Here is a 13,739-nt window from a genome sequence, read left to right on the forward strand (position 1 = left end):
GGGTTATACTGCAGATTATCTTGATTATCTGGTTGTTGGCACGCATGGGATCCATTATCGGGTAACCTTCCCTAAACCAATCTCTTCTCTCGTTTGATTGAAATACAGGACTTCAGTAATATGATGAACTACTAACTTTACAGACAGATGATATTCTAAGCAACATAAGGAGTCGGTCTTGGTGTTCAAAGCGCTCTCAACACACCGACGAAGAATCAATGAGAGACGAATCTCTTTCTTTCTTTGCCCCTGTGTTGTGAGCGCTCTGAACACCAAGATGAACAGCTACCAACTAGCCCAGTTGTCAGTTCTACTAGAAATAGTCCGAATTTTTTTCTGTTATGCTTTTTTAAACGCCGTAAATCTACCCGAATGAACATGACGAGCCTAACGGCTCTGGTGAGTTAGCTAATAGTTGAGTATGGCCACGCCTTACGGAGAAGCGGATAAGACGGAGGAGGCTTAGGCGCTAACTCAATCGTTAAGCAAGCAACTAGCAGCAAATAACACACCCTTCCAGTTCTCGAAAGCTGGCTCTGAGACAGCGATTACGCTCTGAATTCCGGGAACTGCAGACTGACTGAGCGAGAGGACAGTAATTATCCGCATTTCACTTTTTCAGAAACGGGCGAAATGAGCAGCGGCCGTAACGAGCGACACTGGACTAAGTAATCTTGCGTCGAAATCGGGTGACACGGATACAGTGGAAGCCGGTAAGCCTTCGAAAAAATGCGGAGCAACAACAGTTGCCATAGCAACGCGCAGCTGAAAAAGAAGGCACAAAGGAGGCCCGAATGCGACCGGAGAAAGGATGGGAAAAGATAAGTCCGCGGGGACGAGTTGGAAAAGCGTGGCGAGCAGGTGCACGGCGACGGATCGAATGGAACGCCACCTGCGGGCAGCCCCCTTCGTCGATGAGCTTTTGCGGCTCTCTTTCTCTCCCTCTCTTTCCATCCGGCTTCTGCCTTTGTTTTCCCGCGGCTCGCGTTTCTCCCGCGTGTCGCCTCCCCCACTTTGGTCGGACTACACATTTTGAAGTGACCGCCTGGAGGCTGCTCCGGCGCATCTTTCTTGTTTCCCGCTCCCGCCTCCGTGGAGTCATCTCTGGTCGAGCAGTATGAGCTCGCTGGGCTTCTGTCGTGTCGTATGTTTGTTTTTTTGCTGCTTTCTCTTTTTTTTTCCCTTTCGCACTGAGTCTCTGTTTTGGCATTCACGGATGGATGACGTTGTCCTCCATTTGTACTTTGGAGACGTGGATGCTCATTTCTCCGGACTCTCTCTGGTTCTTCGGGAGCCTGTAGCGACTCGACAGCTTTCGCATTGACGAGAAACAGCTAGTAATGACACCATGTGGGGCACGTTAACCAAATGATTGGGTTTACTAAATCAATTAGTGAAACACCTTCTAACCAGGAGTTTGTATAATAATATCAATCAATCAATCAATCAATCAATCAATCAATCAATCAATCAATCAGTCATTTACTTGCGTGCCCATGAGCGCCTTTGTGCTGGCGCACGGAGACAAAAACAAAAACACACCAGTCATGACGTGTATATCTCACAAAGAAAAATATAAGGGGAATAGCAGTGGTGACACATGAAGAAATCTACACATTTTCACATAAACACACACCCACTCATAGACATCGATAATAATAATAATAATAATAATAATAATAATAATAATAATAATAATAATAATAATAATAATAATAATAATAATAATAATAATAATAATAATAATAATAATAATAAAAACAAGCTTTCACTTGGGCTCAAATTTTCTGTAGTTATTTTTTAAGCTATGTGACTTGGCCACTGTTTCTTCAACCTTGAAACGCATTCTCACCTAGGACTACCCGGCACGAGAAACTGCCGTTTTCAGAGCGCCGTTTTTCCGGACTCCCGAATGAAATGTCCTTCGCGCTTATTTTTTGTTAGTCCCATAAGATGCACGTGAAGGAACTCGTGTAGTTTGTGGACACCGTATGCTACACTGTGAATCGATTTACACTAGTTTTGTCTATAACTAACACCCTTACATCATATCAGAAAACAAAGAAAACACCCTTTGCAATGGTGTAATTAACGATAAAACAACCTTTAAAAGAGTGTGCTGTGTTTTTGCTGGAGTGCAAGGGTGTTATAAACGACAAAAAACCGTTAAGGGCGTTTTCCTTTGTTTGTTTTTGCTGGAGTGTAAGAGTGTTAGTTATAGACAGTGATTTACACCCTAATGGTGCAAAGCATTTTACAGCGTACATATGAGTGCGGCTATACAGATGGGACAACTCAGAGCTTCGCTGTTAGCTATAGCTCCCACTGGTATAAAATGTTCCTGGGTCGAAGCCTGCCTATTAATTTATAGACCTTTTAGGTTATGGGACATAAATCTTGCCTCGTGTTTTCCCACTTCAGTAAGAGATAAGCTTAGTGACCGGCATGCGGGGACACTCCCGCCTCCGTCGACAACTTGACAAAGGTGCTCCCCCAAACTCTCTTGTGTACAGCGGCAAAGCACGCTTTACAGACTGCGTCGTGTTCCTCGTCGTAACCTGCTTTCGTCATCCCGCTTTGCTGTCTGGTGCAAAGCCCACGAAGTTGCAACTTGGAGTTCATTGTGCCGGTCCAATATCTGAAAAATGAGAAGGACACTTGCTGATTAATTTAGTTCGTTTCGGATTATTTACAAGACAAAGCACTGTGTTGGTGGGCGTTCTTATTTCAGCCAAACAGCGCACCAGCAATAAAGTAGAAGCCCGGACTTCAGCATCAACTAGCAAAGCTGCTTGATTGATTGATTATGACGTTTAACGCAACAACGCTACGCAGGCGATGAGGCGCGCAATAGTGGAGGGCTCCGTATTAATTTTGGCCACCTGGGGAACTTTAATGTGCGCCGAAATCCCGAACACACTGGCGTTTTCGCTTTTCGCCTCCATCAGAAAAGCTACCACCATGGCCGGGAATAGAATCCGCGTCCTTGAACTCAGAAACACAACGCCATAGGCACTCAGCCACCATGGCGGGTGAACTGGCAAAGCTATTTTTAAGGCGAAAGACTAAGGTGCCTCATCAAACGCGAAAAGTGACTCTAGTGGTAGTCGTTGTCGGCGTTAACACGAATGGTATCGAAATTGGCCGCCGCTGTAAAGACGAAATAACTTGGGTTCTAGCGGCATTTGAACCCGGGTCGCCAGAAGACTAGCCAAGTTCTGTAACGACAGAGGTAATCCGGCGCGCTGGCAGGGTGCAAGAAGACTTAGACGGATGCGTGCGCCGTGACAGGTGCATGGGGCGGCACGTGCGTATGACGGGTGCACGCGGAGGAGACCTGACTGTAGGGAAGTTGCAGCGTGAAGTGCGGTCAGTCTCCTTGCCAGGGTAAATCGGGTCAAAATGCTGAGAAGCAGAGGAAAGAGCCGCAAACACGACGTAGAAGTATTCGATAATTGCTAAGCTTTCGCCTTCAAACCCCGTGAGCAGACTTAAGTGCCCGAGGAATTTCTTAAAGGAGTACTGACACCTAAGTTCGATTTCTTAAAACTGATATGGCTCGCTTCATAAAGCTACTAAGTGGCCTTCCTACGATTATGGGCGTTGAACGTCGCTTGGAACCAATTTTAAATGGATATTATTGGTGCTGTTTTGTGAGACCCGGGAACGCCCAGCTCCGCCGCTCTGTGACGTAAGTACCGCCGGTGGAGGGGTGGGACGTAGAAGCGTCCGGCTGGTCTAACTCGGAGTGGTCTGTCCTCTCAGCGTGTGGCACGCATATTAGTGGGAACGAAACCGGCAGCAACACAAAGTAACATTTTGGTGGGGTTGTGGTGTCTTCTGTCCTGTTTCGCGCCGCCGGCCGCAACTCTTGGCAGTTTCAGACCGGCTGAATGTGGCGGAACTAATATTTAATTTAGATAGGGGGTAAGCGGGGTCGCGAAAGATTGCCTTCTGGCTTGAACAGAAAATATGACATCAAAGCCGCCGTAGAGCCCCCTCGCTTGCTTCCGGGCTCTCAGCGGCCGAAACCGTAACTGATGCCATGAATGGCGCTGTAATTCATAATAGGCAGCACTTTGGCTCCTCTTAACCCGTTGGTTATGTTTTATGGGGTAGTACGGACAAATCGGACCCAAAAAACATAAATACACAAATTTGGTGCCACTAATCCTTTAAACCTTTTTTAGCGTAGTGTTAGCACGGCAGGTACAGTGTTCCCTTTTCAGCGTCCTTTTCACTTCTCGCTTTCATCATAGCCCGCACAGCCGACGAAGCGTGAACACTCTCGCTCATCCCCATCCACTGAATTTGACTTACGAATTCCAGCCCTACTTCAAACCACCGGCGCCATCCGCAGTGCCATACATAGACTGGGACCCACTGCCACCAAGGCCGACCTTCACACTGTTCCCGCCTCAGACGAAGCCCCAGTCCTACACGCCCGAGTCCTAGGCTCTAGCATATCGGCAGTCGTCATCTTTGGCGTCCAACAAGTACATTAATACATTCGTGCGTACGGATATTTTAATCTCTGAATTTCATTCTCCTCTTCCTCAGAAATTTACCCAATTTTCTTTTTAAGGCGAAAGACTTAAGTGCTTCATTCTGCGAAAATGCGCCATTGCGGTTACTGCTGTTCTTGTAGCTGTCCTGCCAAGAAAATGGCCGCCCCTGTAAAGAGTAAACAAACAAAATACACTGTGAACGAGGATCCTGTGTGAGGTCCGAAACGTTAAAATTGGGCATTTGATTTGGTCAGTGACCACAACATTGTTATGAACGCGCAACCTGACCAGGCGCACTTCCGCCGAACCCTTGACTAGGACTAAATAAACAACGCATATGTGATCCAATGGGATTCGAACACGGAAAAAAAGGGCTAGCTCCGCGCATTGCCAGCGCAGAACAAAATTTATTGTATTTGTTGTTCTTTTCTTCGTGGCACCTACATACTTGGAGGATTGGCCCGAAATCGGGAGCTTTGAGGGCAATGTCCCTGCTTCACAAAATGTACAAAGCCATGAATTGGAACCGTAAAAGATTTAGAATAGTGCGTGCCGCGTGACACCTGAACGGGTTGGCACGTGAGTAGAACAGGTGCATGCTAACCGTGCAGAGTCCTGATTCTAGGGAAGCTGATGCGTGTGCCGGTGTCCTTGCTGGACTCATTCACGCCGTAACGCTAAGAAGCTAAAGCAAAGAGAGAGAGAGAGAGAGAGAAATAATGATTTGTTGGAGAATTTAGCTCCAACCCAAGCAGGAGCTGGCTACTCTAGGCATTGGAGTATACAAAAGATACAAAACCACAAGGTTAGAATAAGTACATTGAAACAGCAGCGGCTGAAAGATCGCACGCGCACTCAGTAACTACTTGCTGTGTATAGTACCCAAGCACACACACACACACACACACACACACACACACACACACACACACACACACACACACACACATATATATATATATATATATATATATATATATATATATATATATATACATATATAGGAAAATAAAATATGTTAACATAAATACCCCAGAAAGTGGAGGGGAAAACAGCCTCGCCGGTAGCGTAGTGGTCATCGCACCAGACGCGTATTCTGGAGGTCGTGGGTTCGGATCCCACCCGGCGGGCATTTTTTTTCCGCTTTCTTTCTTTCCAAGTTCTTTACGTGTTTCAATGACCTACCACATTCTCCCGTTTGCTTTCCAAGGTTTTCTTGACTGCCAACCCTTATTTCTGTCTTACTTTCAACGAGCCCCTCATTTCCTATTCTGATTCGCTATATATATATATATATATATATATATATATATATATATATATATATATATATATATATATATATATATATATATATATATATATATATATATACGTTTATACGTTGTTTTACAGCAGCGGAATATAGTCCAAACAACCTATATACGTCTATCTACATACAAATGACCACGATGCAACACCAATACTTTTGTCAGTATACATAACACCCTTGTGTGTTTCCACAGGAAAGAGACGCAATGGCACGGTGCAGCAGGAAAGAAACCGGTTGAAGCAACTCGCGTCAAGATACAATGAAACGAAAGCTGCGCAAATACGGTGAAGCAGCAAGGAAGTCTTAAACAAGTATCGCCAGGATTTCCCCTTCAAAGTACGTAAGCAGACCTAAGTGCCCCGTGTTTTGTTTTGCTTTCGCCTCAATTACTTGCCCTTTATTCTCTTTGCGCCGTCGGCCGAATGGTGCGCCATTTTTTAGTTGGCAACGACGACGTCGAACTTTCGACCTGCCGGCTAAACAAATGCCTTTGCATTAAAAGTAACTTAACACGCAACACGTTACCTGCAAATAAAAAAAAATTGTTGTCTAAGCTACGTTCCAATAACAGTAACTTATTACCGTTATGCTAATGAGAAAGAGTAACGAACATCCTTTGTCTTAGCGTTTTTTCTCCTGAATTGAAAGTTGAAATTGAAAATTGAAATGAAGAGTATAAAAAGAAAACAGTCAGTGCACGCTGAAACAAAATTTGGAACTCTTAGTTACCACTACAACGTAAATAGCCACTCTCATAAACAATATACATCACGCTTCGCAGTCGAAAATGATAATACCTGTGGACATTTTCCTTCAGCTTGTTACAATCACATTTCACCGCCGTTTGAAGACGACGTTTTGTTGCAAATTAGAAGAAAAAAAAACGCCTGATCCAAATAGAACTCTCTCTAGAAAAAAATGCGTGGTGGCGAATGCTCATGCTTCGTAGACATAATGAACGGTGCTGCATTTGAGGCTCGCGAAAGGAAACTTTACTATTAGTATGACGTAGGCATTTTTTAAAGCGAAGCAAGTAAATAGCCACTCAGGGCCAATAGTCGGCACGCAATTGAGCCATCATTCTTTGAGTCTCAGATCTCATGTAGAAAAACAACCCGGAAGGACGCACATGGTTCAATGGAAGGCGCTGCCTGGCGTTGGCACCAAATCGATTCTGCGCTTATCATGCGCGTTTGCGAAAGCCATATTTGACTAATTTCACGACCTCCTATTTTCAACATTGGTCGGTACGTATGCCCTATTTACAAAGACCTGCATCTGGGAAATCGGGATAGTGAAGTGTTAACGAAGTAAGCGGGTCGCGCGGAATCACATCCTTTCTTCGGGCCACTGCTAAGCCGACGTGGAATCATTCGTCGCCCCCGGCGCAGGGGGCAGGACCGAGCTGACGCGTGCTGGTAGCGAGTGCGGAAGTGGATGCTAGCACAAAGGTCACGCGTGCTGGTCTCAACCAAGAGCGATCGGCTCTTCAGAAAGAGCAAATACAGGCTTCGGAATGCGAGCGCTGGGAAGGCTCTCGCGCAGCGGATGTGCCGAGCAGCCATGCCGGTACCAGCAGGTCGCCCCTCTCGTTGGTGTGATCATCCAAGGCCGGTGTCGTACACGGAGGACGTGGCGGGCCCGATGCGGGCACAATTGCGCATGCGCGGAAGTCCATTCCTCAAAGGACGCCGTGTCTCGGCTGCCCCCATAGCGCCAAGTCGCTCCCCCCCCCCCCTCCCCTTTTCCCCGCTCCTTGTGGAGAGGTTCTTCGGGCAAGTAGTCGTCTCGAGCCGCGGGAACTTAGTTCTTGGATATTGAGCGTGTCGACTTGTTTGTACGCCTTGATGGGCGGCCCGAACGACCCGTATATTATTCCTCGCACGAGCCTGACCTCAGCCTGACCCCTATGTCATGTCCCCTGCTCGCTCCGCACCAAATCGTCGCATTGTGGTGTCCACAATCCCCTCTCCGCAAGCCTTCACAGAACGAGAGCTCTCGCTGCGGGTGTGTTACCCTGCTTTCGAAATTTAGAGAAAAAAAAAACACATAGAAATACTCAGGAAAGCTTTTTATTCCTCAATTGTGCTTCGCAGGAACGACACGATTGGTCGTCGACACAGAAGTTGGAAATTCAGTTTACATACCCGCATGCGGTGGTTAAGCCGTGTAATTTTCGGTTCCGCGGTACGTTTTACCCGACGTCTTCCCCTGGTGAAAGTAAACTTAGCAGGCCGTAGCAGGTGGGGGAAATGGCGGATAGTTGTCGCGTCAGTGGTGATCAGATTAAATACTTGCTATGCGCATTTCTCACCTTATCTGCACTTGTGGTGTGCGTTTAAGCTATAAATGCAGGTCTAAACAAGGAAACAAGAGAAAAGAAAATAAGTGGTGGTCATTTAGATATCAAGAAAATGATCAACCACACTTAACCTCCGATCATGTTGGGTCGCTTTGTTCAATTGTTCAATGAGTGCCATTGCCTCTATATATATATATATATATATATATATATATATATATATATATATATATATATATATATATATATATATATATATATATATATATATATATATGTAACGGGAGTTTACTGTATATATAAAACTTGTCACTTGGTCTGTATACAGCCGGCTCTGTCTGCAACGTAGCAGTTCTAAGCCCCGATCTCTACATCTTCAGAGCAGGATTGGCGGAGCGAGGTAATTTTGTAGAGCAATAATCGAAGCTATATTTTGCTCGGAACGGTTTACGATATTTTATTTTGTAGTTTCCCAGCACTTCACGAAGCCCCTAAGACAGACTTTCCGATGTGTGCCAGTTAGGCTGGATGCAAAGGTAGGTATTAAAGAGGACTGCAGTTGTCTGTGATGATCGGCCTTCAAGGGAGGAGGCCATGTAGATGGCTATGAAAAGACACACAATCTTGCATGACGGAGACACTCACCAATATAGAATGTGCAGTGTTGACTTCTTTGTGTATTGTGAGCGCGTGCGTCGCGTCACCACGGCCTTGCATCGACGACTCTTTCAGGGACTTGTTTATGCACTATGGACAATCTCCCGCTTTCCTTCCTCGCAGTAACATGTTCATTCTCATTAACATTACCTCATCCTCTTCGCTCGTGCATCATCATCATCATCGCTCTGGGTCCGGTGTTCGGAACCGACTAGATCACCGAATAAACGTCCTCGTTCACACGTTGTTCAGTGGCCTTACAGTATACATGTTGTCTGTTTGAACATCTACGACTGTATGTCGCGAGGGACAAGATATTACCAAGCAGATGATTAAACACTATTAGTCGCTTTACAATAGCAATTCTAACTATTTTGTTGGATGAGGCCGAGGAAAAAACATAGAAGAGTCGAAATAATAAAGCGATTCGTACTTGCGTTCAGTTAACTGATGTATTTGTCTCTTTGTCGCCAAGCGGACCAATGAAACCGAGAAATTAGGCATGCAGAATCAGCCACCGGGCAATCGTGAATTGCCCTTACTACAAACTGCTTTGTGACTGGACTCGTGTTAGTAAGCAGGCTGTCAATCGAACATGACGAAACCTTTAGCAAGAAGTAGGGCGGTGAAAGCAGGGACTCGTCAGCAGCAGTATTGCAGCCTCACTCACCTTGCCACATGTAGTGAGAGTGACTGCAGTATAACGAGTCATTAGAGAGTTTTAGCACTCCGTCTGTTACGTCTATTCCGTCTGTACCATTCGTACCGAAACCTGACTGCGCCTGCGCGCGCGGGCACGGCGAGGAGGACCCCCCTCCGTAATGAATGCGCGGGCTTGGCGAGGGCCGGCCCGCGGAACTAATCCACCCTACCGGAATGAATGCGGAAGTGCCAAGTCGGGTCCCGGTAAACACGATACGAACGGAACGAACGGAAAAGAGGGAGCTCTGAAACTCTCTATTGTCACAAACTTGGCTGTACCAGTGACTCTGGAGGACCAGCTTCACTTAGCTTCCCAGGCATGGCAGCGAGAAGAAAAAAAATTGCCGCCTGTGCTGAAGCTTCGCCCAGTGCCATGAGCAACGCCATAGTGTCGGTAGTGATCTAAACCGCGTGGAATTTTTAATGCCCACCAAACGTATTTCATCTTCGTCCGAGTTACGCATGATGTGGCAGAAAAAAAACATACCACGTTCGGTTTTAATCGAAAGATTATCGGGGCACACAAAAATTCGCCTACGCTTCTTTTCTATCCGTATGCAGCAGGCGGACGACAATAATTCTAACGCGTCAATAAGGCAATTAACAAGAGTACATGGCTCGCTGGAAATAATGAAACTTGCGGCGCGTGAACGGAGATATTTAGGGCCGGTGCAGGATGGTACTGCGTGCGTGTGAAGAATGATGGACGAGGAGGGGGCGTGCGAAGGAGCAAATAAAAAAGAAAGGGCGATACGTGCGCGAGGGAAAGGCGGCGGCAGGCTGGCGAGGCGGATGCATATCGGGGCCCGGCGAGGCCACGGAGCAATCCCGGCCGAGGGCCCAGCGCGCCCTGCTGCTGGTAGCAGGTGCGCGTCTGGGGATCGGCGACGGGACGGCCATTGAGCGTCTTAAATAACACATGGTGCACCCGTCTCTTTCCACGTCTCCCCCCCCTCCCGCGCCTTCTTTATTCTCGCGCGCTTGCCCCTTCCCCCGCTCGAACGGCCTCTTATCCAACCTCAATTCATCCATTTGTACTCCCCAGCCCTCTTTCCCCTCTTGTCCTTCAAACTTTTCTTCCCTTCGACTCGGATGTCCAGTAATGCGCGCTTTCTTTCTTTTTTTCGTCCAAGCACGTGCGTGCGTGGCTGCCCTTTATTCCTTCCTTTTACAAAGTTTCACTGACCTTAGCTAGAGGAAGCCCTGGCTGAGCATCCTGTATTTTTTTCTTCGGGGAACTTTTAAAACGTTTTTGAGGGTGTTAAAGGTTGTCGTGGGCAGAAACGTTTTCGCTGTTCTCTTCCCTTTTATTTTGATCCCAAACTTCGTGATGTGTCTAGCCTCATTTTTTTTTTTTTTTTTGTAGCTCATTGAATGCTTTGTGGTCATCTCAGCCGTTGCCGATGACTGCGGTTGCGGCGATTACAACAGCAGGAACGTTAAAAGAGAGAAAAAAATATCGCCGGTTCATCTGAAGACTTTCTTCGTAGATTTAAGTCATTTTTGAAGTTCTTTTTTTGTTCGCCATATAAAAAGCCTTTCCAAACGCGAAGTGACAGCTCATGAAAGCACGTAAGACATTAAACTTTTGAACTGTGCATATTATTCATCTGGTCAGTGCGCGGATCTCTACCTGGCGCGCTGCTCGCATGAGTACGTCCACATCATTTTCTGTTTCCCTAAATACTAAGGAAATTGCACAATTTAGTTTTTATGATGGAGACGTTATATCGGCCGTTGCGCACTCAACAGGTGCAATACAACACAACGGTGATTTTGAACGATTACTGAATGGAGTTAGAACTGGAAAGAAAGAATGCTCGTGAGGCCTAGACTATTTGTCGTGAAGTATCATCATCATTATCATCAGCCGGTTCATGTCTCGTGCTCTAGACCTCCCAGAGTTCTTGTCCTATGTCGTCACGATCCGCTATGACTAAGAACTTCTGATCTCATCGCTCCACAGAGTTCTCTAGGATTTCTAGGGTCGCACACACGTTGACGATCCTCCGCGCCAGATACCGACAAGAACGTTCCTTGTTGACTTAATTTCAGCGAGAATGTCTTCCACACGAGTTATAGTTTCTTAATCGATTGCACTAGCATCCTATATTTAGGCGTTACACCTATATCTTCTTTGTATCGCCATTTGAGTTGGCATTATTATGCCATAATTCAGCACTTAAAATATGCATTGGTTATTACCATCGTTTTTTTAGGGATAGGATAACCTGTTCTTCATTACTTGAGCGAACTGCCCCAATAAACTTAAGTTAATGAACATTCTACGCATGAACTTCCTTTCGGGTGGCTGGGATCAGCACTGACAGTTCCCCATTATTATTTATTCACCCTTCCCACGTGTTTACTACAGTTCAAGGTTTTTACTTCACAGCTTGGTTGTTCTAAAATACCTTAGATTCCTTCATAGCTATCAATTCACTGCTGAACTTTCCCTACGGAGGCCCTGATCACTTTCTTCACCATCTCTGCAGACGTGAAAAGGACTATTGAGAAAAAATAATGTTGAAATATGATTTTTCTTTTGCTCGGATCGACGCACGAATCGCGTTTCGTTATAAAATGACAATTCCACCTTAAACAATTAGAACTTTTGCCTGCCTGGTGCAGATACGGAGCTTACAATGCTTCGTACACAGCAGCTACTCATACCAATGAATGACACGCAGCGCCAGCGGCAAACTGAAAGCAAGTGTAAGTCGCACGATCACCTAAGCTTTGATCGAGTTCAGCTCACTGAAGTGTCAGCCCTGGGTCCAAACTCTTCCCCCTTCCTCGGGATGGTCGCGATATCCGAGCGGTGCGTACGCGAAAAGTGTTTCCAACAAATGGAAGGAGTTTTGCCTGGGACTCGCACTTAGTTTATGGTCCTTCGGAAGCCGAAAATTTTGAAGTTCATAATTTGAAGCAGAGTGATTCCTTTGCTTGCTGAGTCGTCCTAAATTTAAGTTTAACCCTTTTAGTGAGCCTCGAAGTTTCTGCCTCATAGGTGAGTACCGGCAAGATGCAGCTGTTATACACTTTCCTCTTCAGGGACAATGGTAGGCTGCCATTCATTATCTGAGAGTGCCTGCCGAATGCACTCCACCCCATTCTTATCCTTCTAATTATCTCTGTCTCGTGGTTAGGATCCGGGATCACAACTTGGCCTAAGTAGATATACTCGCTTACTACTTCCACGGCCTCACCACATATCTGAAACCGCTGCGCTGTCCCGAGGCTATTGAGCAATGGAGCGGAAGATGATAGCTGTAACGTTAAGGGACAAGAAGAGAGCGGAGAGGGTCAGAGAACAAACGTGTGTTAAGGACATAATTAGTGAAAATTCAGAAGAAAAATGGGCATGGGCAGAGCATGTAATGCGAAGGCAAGATAACCGTGGGTCACTAAGAGCAGCAGAGTGGATCCCTAGAGAAGGCAAGCATGGCAGAGGGCGGCAGAAAGTTAGGTGGGCAGATGAGATCCGCAAGTTTGCGAGCAAAAATGGGTCGCAGTTAGCGCAAGACCGGTGCAATTTGAGATCTACGGGAGAGGCCTTTACCCTCCAGCGGGGGTAGACATGATGATGATGAGGAGGAGGATGACGATGATGATGATGATTCCTTTGGACAATAACCAAAGGGAATTTTCCGTGTTTGAAATGCGCTTCATTCTCTCGGTTAGTACATTCCGTCAAAAGGGATTACTAAATGTAGCTAGCATTTACAGAGCCCGTCAACTCAGCTGCGTGAAGCTTCCGTTCCTAAGAACACAGAGCCTGCGACAGGAGGCACTTGAGCGTCATTGACTCGCCAATTGGCGTATTGCTAAGTAACTCGGGGGACGAATTGCAAAGCATGCTTTCCGCACTGGGCGAACAGAGTAGAACCGTGGGCCTGAAAATTAATATACAGAAAACTAAAGTAATGATCAATAACCTCGGGACAGCACAGCAGTTTGAGATAGGTGGCGAGGCAGTTGAAGTGGTAAGCGAATATATCTACTTAGGCCAAGTTGTGACCCCAGATCCCAACCATGAGGCAGAGATAATTAGAAGGATCAGAATGGGGTGGGGTGCATATGGCAGACATTCTCAGATAATGAATAGCAGCCTACCATTGTCGCTGAAGAAGAAAGTGTATGACAGCTGCATCTTACCGGTACTCACCTACGGGGCAGAAACTTGGAGGCTCACTAAGAGGGTTCAACTTAAATTGAGAACGACTCAGCGGGCAATGAAGCGGAAAATGATAGGTGT

The 13,739-nt window shown here is 46.2% G+C and overlaps 1 protein-coding gene and 1 non-coding gene across 2 annotated transcripts in view; both read left to right on the top strand.

Moving 5' to 3' along the window:
• Nvy (CBFA2/RUNX1 partner transcriptional co-repressor nervy) overlaps nucleotides 1-13,739 on the top strand; it is a 172,362-nt gene that overhangs the window by 35,856 nt on the left and 122,767 nt on the right. The gene's annotated exons all lie outside the window — the stretch shown is intronic.
• Nucleotides 5,566-5,638, top strand: Trnat-cgu (transfer RNA threonine (anticodon CGU)). The gene has a single exon. It is a non-coding gene; the product is annotated as a tRNA-Thr (tRNA).

This window comes from Haemaphysalis longicornis, unplaced genomic scaffold, assembly GCF_048455015.1.
Source record: "Haemaphysalis longicornis isolate Haplotype H1 unplaced genomic scaffold, Haemaphysalis longicornis Haplotype H1 scaffold_1, whole genome shotgun sequence".
In the NCBI taxonomy this organism is placed as follows: Eukaryota; Metazoa; Arthropoda; class Arachnida; order Ixodida; family Ixodidae; genus Haemaphysalis; species Haemaphysalis longicornis.